This window comes from Eubalaena glacialis, chromosome 5 (assembly GCF_028564815.1).
Source record: "Eubalaena glacialis isolate mEubGla1 chromosome 5, mEubGla1.1.hap2.+ XY, whole genome shotgun sequence".
Lineage (NCBI taxonomy): Eukaryota > Metazoa > Chordata > Mammalia > Artiodactyla > Balaenidae > Eubalaena > Eubalaena glacialis.
This window is the reverse complement of record NC_083720.1, coordinates 111,818,489-111,836,050: the sequence shown is the minus strand read 5'-3', so window position 1 is coordinate 111,836,050 and position 17,562 is coordinate 111,818,489. Positions and strand designations below refer to the sequence as shown.

General features: G+C 42.4%; 1 pseudogene; it reads right to left on the bottom strand.

Moving 5' to 3' along the window:
- Positions 1-5,882: 5,882 nt before the first annotated feature.
- Positions 5,883-9,217, bottom strand: LOC133091833 (ataxin-2-like protein; annotated as a pseudogene).
- Positions 9,218-17,562: the final 8,345 nt, after the last annotated feature.

Below are 17,562 nucleotides of genomic sequence, written 5' to 3'. Positions count from 1 at the left end.
AAGGCTTACATGTCTTGTTTGTAAACATATTAGCTACTCAACTAATGCATGGATGAGACATGCATTAGTTAAGGTAGTATGACTTGATGACTTAAGGTAAATAGGAGCTTTACTCGTAGTGATATAAAGTACAGTTAGAGTGAAACCACCAGCCAGTCTATAGGAACTAAATCATGTACACCTATCTAGATGCAAGAATACATATTAATATATATTATTGAGATGTATATTAACACTTTCTAGTGGTACATGCTAACACATGTCATGCAGAACTATAGATTGAATGTATGTGTCCCCCTCCCAATTCATATGTTGAAACCCAACCCTTTGGGAGGTGCTTGGGTCATGATGGTGGAACCCTCATTAATGAGATGAGCGCCCTTATAAAAGAAACCCCAAAGAGCTTCCTCACCCTTTCCAGCATGTGAGGATACAGCCAAAAAGACGAACACCTATAACCCAGGAAGTGAGCCCTTGCCAGACACCAAATCTTCTGGCACCTTGATCTTGGACTTCCCAGCAACCAGACTGTGAGAAATAAGTTTCTGGTGTTTATAAACTGCCCAGTCTATGGGATTTTTGTTACAGCAGCCCAAAAGGACTAAGACATATAAGTATACATATTAACACACATTACAAAGGTACTTATTAATGCATGTTATGGAGGCTCATGCTAACACACCATAGGAGTACACATTAGCGTATTATGGAGGTACATGTTAACACGTTATGGAAGTATGTGTTAACACACTATAGAGGTACGTGGTAGCATGTGTTATGGAGGTACATGTTAACATATATTACAGAGGCACACATTAAAGTGCATTATGGGGTAGAGGCTAACACAGTTATGGAAGTACATGTTAGCATATGTTACGGAGACACACGCTGACACACAGCATGGAGGTGCATGTTAACACATGTGCATGAGCTTATTAATACATGTTATGGAAGTACATGCTAACACATGTCATGGAGGCACATGTTAACACATGTTATGGAAGTACATATTAAGAGCTGAGGAAGCACTAGGGATGGATCAACTAACTTTACTTAAGAATGAGTAAATGATGTTTGACTTGGGTATTATATGACAAATTAAAGTTTTCCAGGTAAAAAATATTCAATATAGAACACAAAGCTGAAGATAAGCTAAAGGGCTAAAAGTGTGATAAAAACTATAAAATAAAAGGCTTGTAGACCTAGCATCTCAGGTTTGAAAGAGAGGCCATCACAGCTCTGCTTGTGGATAGGACCACTTCCAAGTTGCTGTTAATGAGCCAACCAGAATCTATGTCACATTTTGTTTCCCTTTAATTTTTTAAAAAGACCCTCTTTAGGGCTTCCCTGGTGGTGCAGTGGTTGAGAATCTGCCTGCCAATGCAGGGGACACGGGTTCGAGCCCTGGTCTGGGAAGATCCCACATGCCGTGGAGCAACTAGGCCCGTGAGCCACAACTACTGAGCCTGCGCATCTGGAGCCTGTGCTCCGCAACAAGAGAGGCCGCGATAGTGAGAGGCCCGTGCACCGTGATGAAGAGTGGTCCCCGCTCGCCGCAACTAGAGAAAGCCCTCGCAGAGGAACGAAGACCCAACACAGCCAAAAATAAAATTAATTAATTAATTAATTTAAAAAAAAAGACCCTCTTTATAACTATTGCAATCCCTTCTTTCTTTTTTCTAGATGTGACACAAAACCTGCAACTCTGGATATGGAGGGAAGGATCGTTGGGGAATCATGGAAGTAGTACTGGTCAGTTTTGGTCCTCAAGGCTTGATTGGGAAGCACACTGGCTGCCTGGAGAGGAGCTGGGGAGGGAAGCGACATGATGGTCATAGCATGAAAAAGGCAGTGGTGGTGGTTATGAAGTCAAGACACAGGGGTACTTCTAGGAGCCCTGTTTCTTTCAGGGTAAAAGATGAAGTCACTCCTGGTGAGCAGACAGCCTCTACAGAGGGTGCAATCATGCCTCCGGGAGAGGAGGATAAGCTGCCCTTGTCCACCTGTGCTACATTGGCCATGCGTGAGTAAATGAGTGCTAGTACTTTAAATGATAACTGGGACTTTTCAGAATTTATAGCTTTGTTATATAATGTTCAGATTAAATATATGCAGTTTTTCATATTGAGCACACCTCAGCCTGTACCAGTATCTTGAGGGTGCATTTAACTGAAGAACATTAGGCTTCCTACAGTGGTTTGTTGATTGAGTTGAAACACTCAAACAGTGACCTCAGTCCTTGTGTTAGAAGAGATTCGTCACAAGTTTTACATATATGTCAAACATAATCCCAACTTCTAAGGTACAGTTAGAGTATACCAATCAGGCAACCCATAAGTATTTTTTGAATGCATACTCGTCATTCATTTGTTTATTCACTGAATTATTTTTTCAAATTCTAGTCATGTGTCTGTATTTTTTTGTTTGTTTAGCACTTTGCCAGGTTTAATAAGCATAAAAAGTGGTCCTTAAAGAGGATTCATTCTAATGCCTGTGGCATACTTGTTGACACATAGAGTTAGTAATTACAGAATTTTTAGCCAGACTGTATTTGTGAGCTGGTACAGAACCAGTACAGAAGGCATTTCAGTGTCCCTCTTACAGCACAGTGATCCTCTAACACCCAAAGCTTCCAGGAAGGAGGGTATACCATGAGTGGCTTTGAAGTTAATGAAAGTCTAATAAATTTTGGATTTTGGTAGAAACATTTCTATTGAATATATATAGTAATGCTACATATTGGTGTAATGTAAAACTGAACTCAGTCAGAGAAAATTTTTTACAATTACAAAGTGTTCCTTAAATTTACTATGAATGCACTGAATGAGTTTATTGAGGTAAACACTCATGTTACTCCTGAAATAACATAAAGAGGGGTACACCTGGCTCGGCAAAATGTATCAATTACTGAAGGAAACTTTTTCTACTCTGAATAGGTTCATTATAGAGTTCTGAAATTTTAATTGACTTTGGTGTTTGATATGCCTTTGAGCAAATCAGAACCCTATTGCCTACCGTATATTGATATTTCTTTCACAGAGAAATTTACTAAAAATGATAAAAAGAAAGAACTCCTCTATGACTTAAGCTAAATGTTAGAGCAGCTCACTGTTCATTCCTGTCTGACAGTGCACAGTGCTGCCAGCCACCCTCCTGGCCTGTATAATACAACCAGACACATGTGGGTGTGCTCCTCAATCGCTGTTCCTTGCGCACAGTTTCAGCTCAGCATTGTACGCTGTAGATATCCTTGCTCTCAGTGAATGTCTCCCTCTTTTGCTTTGCCTTTGTCATTAGTCTGAAAACTTGGAACAACTTATCTGACTATGATCTTTAGTTTCTCTTCAAGGTTGTGATTTTTAGATTTGCTACTTGTGGTCACCTCAGGTAAACATTCCACCTGAACTTCTTCACCCCTGAGAGACCTTCTCTTTACCTCTTTCTCACATTTCTCACCTGGTGAGCAGACCCTGGGCAAATTTTCCTCTTTGCAGTGTAATTTGACTTTGCTAGTGGGTAGAACATCGCTGTTTTCAATTGCTGTTAAGAATTTTAGGTTTCCTTATTATGGAAATAATAAAAGATAAGTTAATTCAGTGATATTTAAAGTGCAATTATTTTTTAAAAAGGAGAAGACATCAGTACTTATATCTTTGAACTCTGTTTAAAAGAGGTTTGATGAATATGGAAGACCACCGTGATTTTTCAGGGTACAGTGACACCAAGTATACATCTCTTCAGGTTCTTAGCTAAGTCCACTTTCCACCACCATATTGTTTCCACATTCTCAACTACATTATGGCTGTGATTAAATGATCTCCCACATATGAAGTACAATTGTAAAACTGAGCTCTCTGTTTGCTCCTTCTGGGTTTGCCACCAAGGAAGTTATTCAAGATACATATCAAATCTCCTGGATTGAGATGAATTGGCATGAAGTATGACCTGAGGACCATGAGGGATCTACCAGTATCTTTGCGTCACTGCAGTCTCATGGAGAGGCTTTTGCGAGTCCCTGTGGGCAGAGAGCTAGAGGCATGAGAAACCGTAGCTGCGTGGTCTCAGATGCTGTAAACCACTCCTTCCTCTGCGTGTCAGCAGTCTTCTTGGCAACACATTTTCTGTCTTGCCTTTGGAAATTGTTATTGAGTAGAAACAATTTGGGTTGTTATAGCAATGAAGATGACTAAAACCAAGGCCAAGAGATAACTGCTTTCCTCCCCAGTAGGAAAAGAGCTCTCCCATGAATGTACATTAGTCATTAGTTGAGCATTCCCCTCATACTTGATGGCTTTATAGGGACCCTCATGCTGAAGTCCCATAAGCTGGGTTTGAAAATACCTTGGAAACCCAAGTGAATTCTGCCAGGAAAAGGACAATTCAAAATTCATTATAAGAACCAATTCTAGGAAAAAATTCAAGAAGTATGGCCCACTTTCTAATTTGTTTCCTGTTAAACTGAAGGAACTATAAACTTATTAGCTACCCCTTAGAAAATGGAACAGTGCAGAACCACAATTATGTCACATTTTTAAAGGAACACAAGTTTGGGGAGACACTGTAAATATTAAACTTTAATTACTGATAAATAATGTACCGAGTCAACCAAAGGATTTTCTTGGAGACTTGAAAGTAAAAGGAGGAAATGTATTCAAGTAGATAATCATTTATGTAATCCTTGCCAGCTATGAGTGCAAATGAGGTGACACCAATATTTTCCTGGCGTCTGAATTCACCTGGTAATGCAGCATTTTTATCATCACTTAAAATCTCTCATAGGATTACTGTTGAGCATCTGTGGGGATGTCACACATGAGACCATGAATGTGTTGTACACCAGGTTCTGCTTTGACCCTTCCCAGATGCCCATTTCCCTCCACAGCCCATGAGGGCATCTCATATTAGTTTAAAATTTTATATTTTTTTTAATTTTAAAAAATATTTTTATGTAATAAAAAGTAAAAGTCCTTGTCCAACCATCCTGGTGGGGCACCTGTGTCTCTCACACAGATCACTCAAGTTAATGGGGAAGAAAGAACAAGGGGCCCAAGTCTGAGGTTATAAATAATAGAAAATAAAAGATCTTCCATCTCCAGCAGGGGGATAGATGAGAGGATGGGAGAGCAAGAGGGGGTGGGGATGGGCAGGGGCAGAGCAGAAAACCCCCACCCCTGCTGGACCCTGGCCCTGCCCACTTTGAGGCCCTTCCCATTCAAGGTGCTTGGCAGGAATTCCACAGCTCCCCACCCCTCCGCAGTGGGGGAAAGGGGGCTAAGGGGCTGGGGGCTGGGACTGCTCCGAGCTGCTGGGGGAAGAGACATAGATCACTCTTCCCTCCACTCATGGAGGTCTCAGGTCACAGCCAGGACAATCTTCAGTTCCCTGGGGGGTGGAAGGGGAGCTGCCGGGAGGGATGAGATTGAACTTGTTGGAGGGGAAAGAGAAGACAGCAGGCACATTAGAACCCAAGCAGCTGTCCCTTTATCCAATGCCGTCCAGTGCGGGTTGTTGGGGGAGTGTTGATAGGACCGGCCTCCTCAAGGTGTCTCATGGGGCTGTCAGAAGCACAGATCAATCGCCGTTTCCCAGTGAGCCAGAGCTCTTCCTCATGTGCCCAGCTCAGCCGCCACATCCCAGCCTGGCACTGTCTGCTGCGCTGACCTTACCTTGGCTAAGTCAGGAGACAGTTGGATTTGCTGAGAGCTGAGGAGGCAGTGGGGAGCGGGGCTGCTGGATCACAACTGAGGGAGGACAGAGGGAAGCAAAGAACAGAGCCAGGAGCGAGCTCCTGGTGGCAGCGACTGTGGCTTCTGCTCACCCTACATCACAGACAGGTGCAGGTCGGCAGGCGCCCTGTGCAACAGCCCTGCCTCCAAGACCTCTCACTCCCCACCCAGAGCCCATGCATCCTGCCCTACCTGCAGTGCATCAGCCGAATTCCTCCATCTAATGAGAACTCATGAATCCTGTCATCAGCTCCTCCCGGAAATCCAGGCGCTTGTCCAGGCTGCTCACCTTGGGGGTGTCCGATGTAGGGGTAGGGTGAGGGTATGGAAGCTGAGAATGCAGGCACCCCACTCTGGGGCATTGCACATTGAGGGGAGCCCCCATGGCTCTGGGGTGGGTGCAGTGGCATCATCTGGGGCAGGTGGGGAGCCCCAGGGTGAGGAGGCTGGGCTGCTGTTATTCCAGTTTGGACATGGGCGTGGGTAACATGGGCCATATTGGTGACACCGTGGGGCAGCTGCTGGTGGGCATGGATGCAATACAGAGCGGCTGGCTGGGGGAAGCTGCTCTGATGGGACTGGGCAGAAGGTCCCAGTGGCAGAGAAGGCGGTGTACCTGTCAGGACCCCTGGGTGGTACAGGTTCTGCTATGGCTGTACACTGCCCAGGTGTGGGGCCTGTCCCACCTGGTGCTGGATGGGACCAGGGTCCACATGCTGGGACTGCAGTTGGCTCCCAATAGGCATGGTGGCTGGTTGCGGCTGGTGGGCATGGAGCTACATGGCATGGTGCAGATAGGACTGGTGAACAGTGGCATAAAGTGTTTGGGGGGTGGGCTGCTCTGCAGAAGTGTACTGAAGGGTGAAGGGTGACACAATGGCCTGGGGATGGCTCCCTGACGTCAGCATGCATGGGTTGCTTTGAAGTATGGGGGCAAACACTGGCTGTGAGGGTAGGGGGCCATGGGCTGCATCATGGTGGGCTGGCCTGGGAACTGCTGTGGGTTGTAGGGGATGTAGGAAGAATAAGGTGTGGCAGCCACCAGAGGTGGGCCAGAAGCAGTGGCGATGGCCTGCATCATTGGAGGGGCTGAAGCTGGCTGGTGTTTGTCGGAGTGCTGGGAGGGCAGGGAGCCTTTTGCTCCCTGGTACTTGCCCTGCTGTCCAGGCATTGAGTTGGACACAGGATTTGTGTCCTGAGGTGCCTGAACAGCTGGTCCCATGTGTATCTGAGGTATGTAGGAAATGTACTGGGGGCTTCATAGCCCACTCTGACCTGCTGTCAGCACCGGGATGGAGGGAGTTGAATGAGTCCGGGGCCCAGGAGAAGTTGGAGTACTGGTTGATTTATTAACAGACAGCAGGGGCTTAGTGGGATTGAACTCCTTGGCCTTAGGGTTCAGTGTTGACTTCTTCACTTGTTCAGCAACAGGGCCCTCATCCTTGTGATCTCTTTGGCTTGGGCAAAGCTGTGGGGGCTGATCCCGCTCCTCGGTTCCTCCTGCTGGTGGCAGGGGTAGTTCGTCCTCCTTAAGCGATACGGATTCTAAAAGGAAGAAACAACCCCCATGGGGTCTGAAGCCAAAAGACCTCCTTCTCCTTCCCTTTGGCCTCCTTCTTTAGGATCTGGGGAGGGAAAGGATCCAGGCTGGTCTCAGGGGAGCTACTGGGCTGAAACTTAAACTGGGCCCCAAACTTTCTCAGTTCTTCCAGTTGAAATTGTTTCTGTTTGTTCTGAAGGCCAGGGACTTTCCCAGCTATCCAGGATAGCACCTGGAACGGCAGCATTCTCTCAGGTTACTTGGCCAGGAGTTCTTTTACATTTCTGGGGGCCAGTGAGATCTTTGGAGAAGCTGGGGAAATGGAGCCTACTCCAGGATCCCCAACTGATGACATCATGGGGATGGAAGCTGAAGAGGTTGGTACTGCTGAGCAGATGGGAGGCTCAGGACAGGAAACTGAAACTGGGGCAGGGGCAGCTGACTTGGAAGAGCGCAGGGGGTACAGCCAGCCCACTGCAAGAGCAGGTGGAACAGAAGCTTCTCCAGAAGGCCTGTTGCTGGGGGAAGACAGAGTCTTGGTACCTCTCAGAGGCCACTGTGCCTTAGGGGACATGCGGGAAGGGCCTTCATTGATACTGTGTGTCTCAGAACCTGTACTAGGGCTGCTATTGTCAAGATGGTGAAGACCAAGAGGTGGCAAAGAGCTAAGGCCAGGCTGGCCAGCACGAGAACTACTCCATCAAACTCCTCCCCTGGGACATTCCTGAACTCGATGGGGTAGAGGGATATACTTTCCCTCTCTAGATGCCAAGTTGGGGCTCTCTCGCCCTGAACCCCGTTGTTGAACTGTACTGTTCTCCTTCTCGGTGCACCCTTCATCGTTCTCCATGGCAATCCACAGGCAGTACTGGGGGCTCAATTCAGTCTATCAAGTCAACTGGGCTGCACACAGCTCTCGCTGATGAAATTCTTCTGAGTTGTCCTTCTCTAAGGGACAAGAAGAGAGACTGCTCTCATAGACGATCTTTACACTGTAGTTCTCTTCATTGAACTGGAACATTTCATTGGGGTCCCATCAATTGGACATGTCAGACTCCAGGTCATAGTCATCACGGTTGCTGTCACCCCCCCCTCCCAGCGCTGGAGCATCTTCTCTTTGTGCTCCCCACTCACTTTCGAGTTCATGGCAATGGCTGAATCAGTGAACTTGTAGTGAACTTTAGTAGCATAATTGAAGTCAACATTTCAATTGGAAGTGGACAAGCACGACATCACTTGACTCAAACACCATGGTGTCCACAATGTCTTCCTGACAAGGGCCACCTGCTGGATCCGATGCTTTCTGGTGCACAGTGTCTACTGCCAGTTCGAACTTTGAGCTCAGCATCTTGAAGATACCTTCACAGGTGGTACCATTCTTCACCTTTACATCACAAGTGGAGCCCACAACAGTTGTAAGGAAATGCAGCATTCTGGAATTGCTGTCACCCTCAAACACCGGTGACTGTGGGGTGCCTTTCCTGTGCTTTGTCCCCTGGCGCTGCCGATGGCCGCTGCCCTGGCCTCTCCTGATGTTTCTGCTGTGGTGGCGGTGGCTGCGGCACCGAGATGCCCTCGGCTCCGGCGGAGCCCGCTCCCAGCAGCGGCTGCAGGCCCCAGGCAGGGGGAAGCGGCCACAGGAGGCCCTGGGGCAGCCAAGGTGGAGGCCAGGGGCCCCCAGGAGGCCGCCGTTGGGGAGGCTGGTGCTCTTGGGAGGCCAGTGGCCACGGCCTGTTGCGTGGGGGCGGCTGCTGGGGCTCGAGGTCTGTTGTGGCGGCTGAGGCTTCAACTTGAGGGCAGCGTCCGGAAGGGGAATTAGGGAGAAGGGAGGGAGAGAGGAGGCCTGGGCTGGGCCCCTGCTGGAGAGCGTGGGAAGCAAGGGGGACTGGGAAGCTGGGGCCCCACCGCCGCTGGCGGGCGGGGGCGAGCCCTGCGGTGTCGGGAGCTCCATTTCTTTAATTCCAGATAATTTTATCTCACCATAACACATTATTATGACTCAAAGCATTTTATTGACCACCCTAACAAAACATGTATGTAAGTGGAAATTTAATTTTTGCACATGACCATATGACCTAGGGACTAATAGATTTCTTCCGGATTAAGAAACCCCAAAGGAAGCAGATGCTCAGCCTGGAGGAGGCATAGTTTCACATCCAGCAGGCAACATGAGAATTTCTGTGCTGTGCTTGTACAATCTCATGTCTCTGGTACTTGGCCAAAAACCAACTGTCATCCATCAGGGGCATCCTCCCTCTGAACAAATAAAACTAAACATAGCAGGTGACCACTATGATCAGCAAGCATCGTTTACCCGAGTAATTGTGCCTATAAGCACTTAAGGAAGATGCATGTTCCTTAAGCTTGCAGATTCAAGCTCCGTTATACAACAGTCACCCTGCATGATCTGAAGCCTGAAAAGCTGGTCTTCAGGGAGAGACATCAGAGAACTCTGCCCTTGAACCATGATGGAAAGAACATTATGATGTACTATTAACAATTGACACAGCAGCAAAACTCCAAGATGGTCATTAGATTCACATTTCTTAATTAAGAAGACATACACCATTTCCTCTAGAGCACTGGATGTCCAGTCCATCAGTAGTCTGTAAACTGACAGCTACACGGGTGAACAGTATCCTCCCAAGACTCTCTGATCAAGTTGATTACTGCAGACATAGACTTTCTGTCCAAGGCAACAGAACATAATTTTCTGATTCCCTGGTACAATTTTTCTTTGCTTACTTCTAGTCTTGGTTATTATTATCGTACTTTGACACCCTCTGTTAACTGAATAAAGGTTTTTCAACATACTCTCCATTATTTATATTGTTATTTTTTTACTCCCTAAGGTCTTCTGCCCCTTAAGGAAAAACAAACTGTCTTGCTCATTTGTCTCTTAGCTACTGTGGTAGTTAATTTTATGTATCAACTTGACTGGATCAGGGGATGCCCAGGTATCTGGTGAAACTATTTCTGGGTGTTGTCTGTGAGGGTGTTTCTAGATGAGACTAGTATTTGAGCTGGTGGGCTCAGTAAAGTAAGTTGCCCTCTCCAACTGCTGGGCATCATCCAATGTGTTAAGGTCCTAAATAAAACAAAAAAGTGGAAGAAGGAGGCATTTGCCCCTTTTTCCTGCCTCATTGCTGCTGAACTGGGACATCTCATCTCATCTTTTCCTGCCCTCAGGCTGGCATTTACACTATTGGCTTCTCCAGTTCTCAGGCCTTCAGGCTTGGACTGAACTACACCACTGGCCTCCTGGGTCTGCAGCTCGTGGATCATGGGCCTCCTATAGCTTCTATAACTGCATGACCCAGTTCCTCATAATAGATCTCCTTTCATATCCTATTGGTTCTATTTCTCTGGAGGACCCTGACTAATACAGCTACAATTCTGAATTTAATTCATTACTAGACTTGTCTTCTTCTATCTGATTCTGCTGACAGGAAAAATACAAGTTATTCCTTTTAACATTTCAGAAGGTAGATTTCATCCTATAGGCCCCTTCTCGTTCTTAAATTTCAATCATATAATGCATTCCAAACTTCAGCCTTGTGAAAAGTGGACCTTGACTCCACATCAACAAAATGATTTTTCTCAGGTCATCACAACCCTGTCAACAAAACCTACCACACCAGGAATGGGAACTAATATTGGAGCTATTATAGCTATAATTATCAGTCTGTTCTCTTCAGAGCTGTTTACTTTAAAGGAACAATGACTGGCTCACTACAGTTGATGTAAACACTATGCATATACCCAATAGTATCTGTGCCCCTTTCAGGTACTTCTTATGAAAATACCTTCTGCTCTGGAAGCTCCACAAACTAGGTTAAATTTATTATCCAGTTGATGAAATAAAATTTACGTTTTAAGGTAGGACAAGAAAAAATTAAACATAAACTTCTCTCTCTGTGTTAGTTTGGGTCTTCTCCCTCCCTAATGTGCAGGGTGCATCTGCCATACACATTAACCAGAGCTCCTCAAAGATGGAAGAGCCTGCTCAACCTTAAAGATAAATTTTATTTCTTTCTTCTGATGTAACTTCTTAAAAGAATAGTGTTCTTTCCCAGCTCTGTAGGGGATCATGGTGACTTGCTGTTTCTTTGTATGTGTTTACCTGGACTATGTATCCTTGGTGAACTTTATGTAAAATATATCATTTTGATGTATGATCCTTTGTCTCAAAAATGTATATGACTTTGCCTTCCAACTTCTAACAGGTGGAACAGTTCTCAGAGCTTGCTGAGAATCTGCTTCCCTGGTTATAATCCTCAGTTTGGCTTGAATAATATTCCATTTTTTCTTCTTATCTTGATAGTAAATTGAATTTTCATTGACACAGTGTTGTCACAAATAATCACATAGCCATTGATTTCCTCTTAGCTAGCCAAGGGAAAATTGATGCTGTAAGAAACACTTCTAACATAAATATTATACCTAGGTAAATACTACAGGTAAGTGAGCACATGGTTTGGGACATTACTCATGCCCCAAACTCTAAAACAGGTCAGGATAATTTAATAGGTCACTACCACTTTCACCCTCACCCCTTATTATTTGAATCTGAAACAGTTTTCAATGTTGGACCAAAAAGGGAGAGACTGAGGAAAACAGTGGAGACATGAGGGGCTAGAAAGCAATTTGCTTAACCTCCATACCCTTAAGGACAGCAATCGTCTGAACATGGAATTTTTTCAGTATTTTCCTTAGATTTTAAATATCTTTCTTCTGATTTCAAACAATCCTGAGGAAACGGTTTTGAGAAACACTGGTTCATCCTTCACTTTTACTTGTAACAGCTCTCTCACAGGTAATACAGTGTCTCATTTTATGTCAGACAAGGAACTGAAATAAAATCTTGGAGGTTTTATGAAAAGGGTGTGAATTGGCAATAGTCAAACCACTAAGCCACCTCTACTTCCACCCTTTTTTTCCTACCTCCCAACCACACTTCATGTTCTTCAAATACAAGCATGTGCATATGATGTGTTCTAACACCTCTGAACTGCTGTAAGAATGCCTCAGTAACCAATATTCCTTCCAGGAATTATCACAGGTTTTTATTTTTGTATGAGAATTACTAGATTGCCCTCAACATGTCCAAACAGTCAAATCTTTAAAAGCCCTCAATCCATATTCTGATCTTCTCTAGCAAACCAGTTTTTATTTAAAAACTATTACCCTTAAATAGAGAAAATCATATAAATCTATTTATTTCACCTTTATTATTTAATATTTATTAGATTCTCTTTAATAGACAAACATTTATTTATTTATAAATCACTTTTTGTTATAACTTAATGGTATTACTTATTCTAAAGGTGTTGATCTAATAACTCAAACTTGGATGAGAGAAAACGCTAAATTAAAAGTGTGAAACTTTTTTTATTTATTTGTGTTTATACTCACAGAGAAGCTTTGTAGGGCAATGAGAAGAGCTTGGACTCTGGACTCCAAATACATGATTTCAAGTCCTAGGAATATCCCTTGCTGTGACCTCAGGCAATTTAATGAAACCTGTTACACCTTATTTAAAAACAAAAACTGAATATACTCCAATGTAATTCAAGATGAGGCATTTTACTCTCATTAATAAAACTTATAAGGAGAAATTGTAGTCCAGGACACTTTATAGACAGATTCAGGCACAAAATATCCTTTCCAAGAGGGTAGTGTGTAAGTGGTGAGTTTTCCATGACCCCTGATGGTAAGAGTTGGGGGTGGAGAACCTGGGAGAATACTTTAGAAACAGATCTTCTCTACCCTCACCCACCTGGGAATTCTAAGAGCAGGGAGGGGAGAAGATTTGAATCTGATGACAGATTGAAACTTCAATATCAACCAGATTTTTAATACTGGAAAATAAGATATGAGTGACCCAAAAGCTCTGGTGTTTATGCAAGATTATCTGTCAGAGATGAGAAAACCAACAGAGCTAGTCTGAAGGGCAGTTTTGAAAACAGCACTGAAGCTATTTCTTAATTGTACACCACTAAGTCTAGCCACCCCAATAAATGTTCTATCTGTAAAGCACCTGGCACATAGAATGAGCTCAAAATACGCTAGTTCCTTCCCTCTTACTAGTTCTGGGTCCTTCACAAGCTCAGTCCCTCTGAGGGTCCTCACCTATGACACACAGGGAGTTACCACGAAATCCAAATGAGATCAGGGGTTCAAATGCTGCCTCATTCACACACTTTCTGGTTCCTTGAGTTCCTTTCCTTCTTTACATCCATTCATTGTTAATGTGAAGTCTCAAAACCAAGGAAATAATACCCAGAAAGGATATGGGGGAAAAAAAGAGAGCTGAATTTTAAATTGGCTGTATTCTGATCCTCACAATTTAAGTCTAACATATTTTAACACTGTTCAGGTATTACAAGTTTCCAAAGGAGCAAAGAAAAGAATTCTCCTTCTCTTTGGCAGTTATATCAAATTGAGGATTTAGTTCCTACAGATTTTCTTTTTACATGTGCTTCTATAAACTCACAAATCTATAAATGTTAGCATGATTAACAGTTTTGAACTATTTCAATAAACTCTTGCTAATTGTAACTAAGTGAAGAGAAACAGCAGGCTATTGAAGGGAATCAATAAAAATGTATCTGTAAACAATTTTAAAAGACATAAAATCAATGAAGTAAGTGGATTTTATTTGAAAAGTATTTTTCAGAGGAAGTGTTTTGTTGAATACATAAGATTCCCAAAGAACACATTAGTATTTTATATAAATAGTTGAAAAGAGCTTGAATGTGTTTGGAAAGTTCATTCTCTCGCAAAATTTAAGTATTCTACCTGATGACTTAGTATTTTGTTTAGCAGATTTTTGTCCTTAATTAATATGACATTAAAGTTTAGGTTTATTCTAATTATCTCAAATTCTAAATCTGTAGAATTGAATGTAAAATCAAAAAATGAATATTGTTTTGCTTCAGTTATAATTTCCATCAACATGAGATACTGGGTAAACAGAAAAGGCAGTGCTGGATGGGGTGAGACCCACGAGAAAGAAGAAACCCATAGCACAACTGAGTGTAAATCAGGGCCTTGGTCCTGGACCTGAAGCTCTGACACCAGTGCTATGGTGGCCTAGGATGATAGACAGAAGACTTTAACCAGGCAGGCAATCAATCATTGGGGGTCCAAAAGGACACAGCAGCATGTCTCCCCCATTGTAAAGAGCAGAGTCACAGGGGCTAATAAGGAAACTGCTGGCAGGAAGTCTGACAGCAGGAAGCAGGGAATCCAGATATTTGGCTGGGGATTCAAGGCAAAAACTTCAGTCTTTGAGTGCACCTAAAGATGGCAAAATAGGTTCCTGAAAGTTCTGGGAGGTTTAGTCCTGGAAATGTTATCAGAACTAGAACACAAAGTGAGCACCAAATTAGCTCCAAGTGTGTTTAGTCCCAGATCATAGCACTAAACCCCTTTGGCCTAAATCAGAAATGGTTCTAGCAGTTGGGGTTACATTGAACTTGCAAGTGGATTCAAGAGAACAGGAATTTAATCAGGTTTTTGGTATGTGCTTTCAGATTTATGTTAGATCCTTGAGAGAACTATTCATCATCCTGACATTTTTTTCCAGCTCAAAGATGAGATTATTTTTGTGTACATTCCTTAAGGGAAAGTTGAGAGAATTTAATGTGATTATGGCCCTTGAGTTCTTTGCATTTATTTTTCTAAATTGGGAAGTCTCAGTGCTAAAGCTTGGTTTAGACAAGGCTTAATTGGAAGTAGTTTATGTGTATATGTGCTAGTGTGAAGTGTGCCATCCTTAGAAAGTGTCACCTTAAGCTTTACTGAATGAAAGAACCTATTCTTATCATCACCAGTGGCCCTCAGATTGTATATTTATACACACATGAACACACAGAGACACACTCTTTGCAATTGCACTGTTTCTCTCTCTGTACATAAATAAGTATGTATGTTTAAATAGAATCTATATACATACATATCCTGTGCAAGCCTACTCTTTATGCAATATGGAAAAAAGCAACAAATTTCTAAAATTAAATAAACAGAAAGAGGAGTGTTTACTTTGTCCAAAGCTTAATGCAATCACTTCTTAGCCTTTTACAAGAAAGAGGCCAGAATTCAATTGCAAGTTTTCTACACAGTTTATTAAGGTAGAAGATAAAATACGTCCTCCAATCAGAGAGGAAAATTGAGAATGAAAAAAAAATAAACTGTGACAAGAGCTGCCTGGGACCCTTAATGGAGCGTAAGTGTTCCTAACATCTGGGGCAGAAATAAAAGTAATTTCTACAGCATGGAAAATGGAAACAGACTCATTTCACTGGGAATCCTCTCCCACCTTCTATGTGCATTGTTGTGAAAACCAAATGTCCACTCTTGTTTCTCCCTACTTTCCCTTTTCATTTCTATCATGCTCTTTAGAAAGAACTCCAGTTATCAATTTCTTATTTGCTCTACCACCCTTTAACTTTTCTTTCATTTATTCTCCTTTTAGTTTTATCCAGTCATATTTCCCACTTTCCTCTCCTTCATTTCTATTGTTTTAACTGTTGATGTTCAGTGGAATACCACTCTATTATTCCTTCCCCATCTGTCTCCAAATTCAATATTATACATACTTGAAATATGTCATGAGAATTTGTTTTAACCTCAAATATTAAATGGAACTTCTCTCTTCTCTCTCTCTCTCACAACAATTAGAAAAGATGTTGTATTAGCTAAACTGCCTTTTGAACCATCATTTTATCCCAGAAGCAATGTAGTGCATTTAGTTCCTTTGGGCAGGCCTCCACTTCTACCAGACATTTTAGATTTCTTCTTTACCAGTTCCTCATGAAGTTTACTTTATATTGTCTAGAATAATTTTCTTAGAGTCTTCAGTTGAGACCAAAACTCTTGGTTTTTCAGAGTAAGACTTGATCATCTAATATGCTTAAGAACTGGCACACTTCCAACCCTCTGATTTCCCTTCTCTTTTAGCCTTGTACCCTGCTCCTTCTCACACTCCGTATCCTTGGAAGCCCCTAAAACACTCCTTGAACTCGGAGATCTCATTCACTCTCATAGATTCAACTATATGAGTTATTTTCAAATCTACCACCAGTCTCAAAATTACCAACAGAATTTCTTAATCCTACATTCCCAGTTGTCTGTAAATTATTTTCATCTGAGTACCATGAAAATTTCAACCTTCATGTGTTCTAAACCAGTAACTTTCAATTTTTTCTAAACACAGATTCCTTTCTATAATATGTCTTAAATGGAAAACGAGTATTTTATCAGAGTAAAGCTAATAGAATAGCAGGTACTTATTATGAAGTCCTTAAAGGTGACAAATGGGCCATTTTGTTATATGTACACATACTGATACATACAGAAAGAGTTATGGGTAACAAATAAGTTATATTTCTGTATCTTGGTTTTGCACACACAGTGTAGATGGACAATGTGCCCATCTCAGTAGACCTAAATTTAGAAAAGATCACTGAGAAACAACAGCAATATTTTTGTAAGAATTCATATTTGTGTCCAAATATGAACGCATAGCAGGAACATGCAGATTTATTCTGAAGTCTGCACAAAGAGTGAGTTGGCGTGGAAGCTCAGGTTAATGCCATTGGTGGCCCCATTGAGCTTAAATGTAGATATTATGCAACAAGTTTCATGAGTGTGTTGTTTTATATTAAAATTTGTTGAGTTAATTTTTAAATTATGTTCTATTACTTCCAGAAACTGTGAAATTTCAGCTTTTAAGGAACTATAACAATTTACAAATCACAGTTTAAAAGCCATTCTTTTAGTTGAATGAATGAAATCATTCCTCACCAACATTATTTTCTGATCATAATCTCTATATTCTTTTGGTAAAATGATCACTGCCTCTTATGTTTTCTTCGCATATAACCACAATTCATTTCATTGCTAGCTTTAATGTATTACAATTTTTTCTGTCCTTTTTTTTCTACTTCAATAATATTTCCCTTGTCTAGGCTCATATTACCCCACATCTGTATTGCCAAAAATAGCTTCTTACATGGGCTTCCTGTTCTCCACCACCTTTTCTTCCAATTTATCCTTCACTCTGCAACCTGATGAAAATACCACTGTTCTCACACTGGTGCCTTACTCACGAAACTTCAGTAGCCCTCTACTGTTCCAAAACTAAATGCCAAATACTTCTACTTAATTTATAAGGTTATTCATTATTTAAAAATCTTAATCTTTACATCTCTAACCGTAGACACACAAATACGCACAAATACATACACACACACCCCCCTAACTGAAACATTTCTCCCTCACTCCACATCT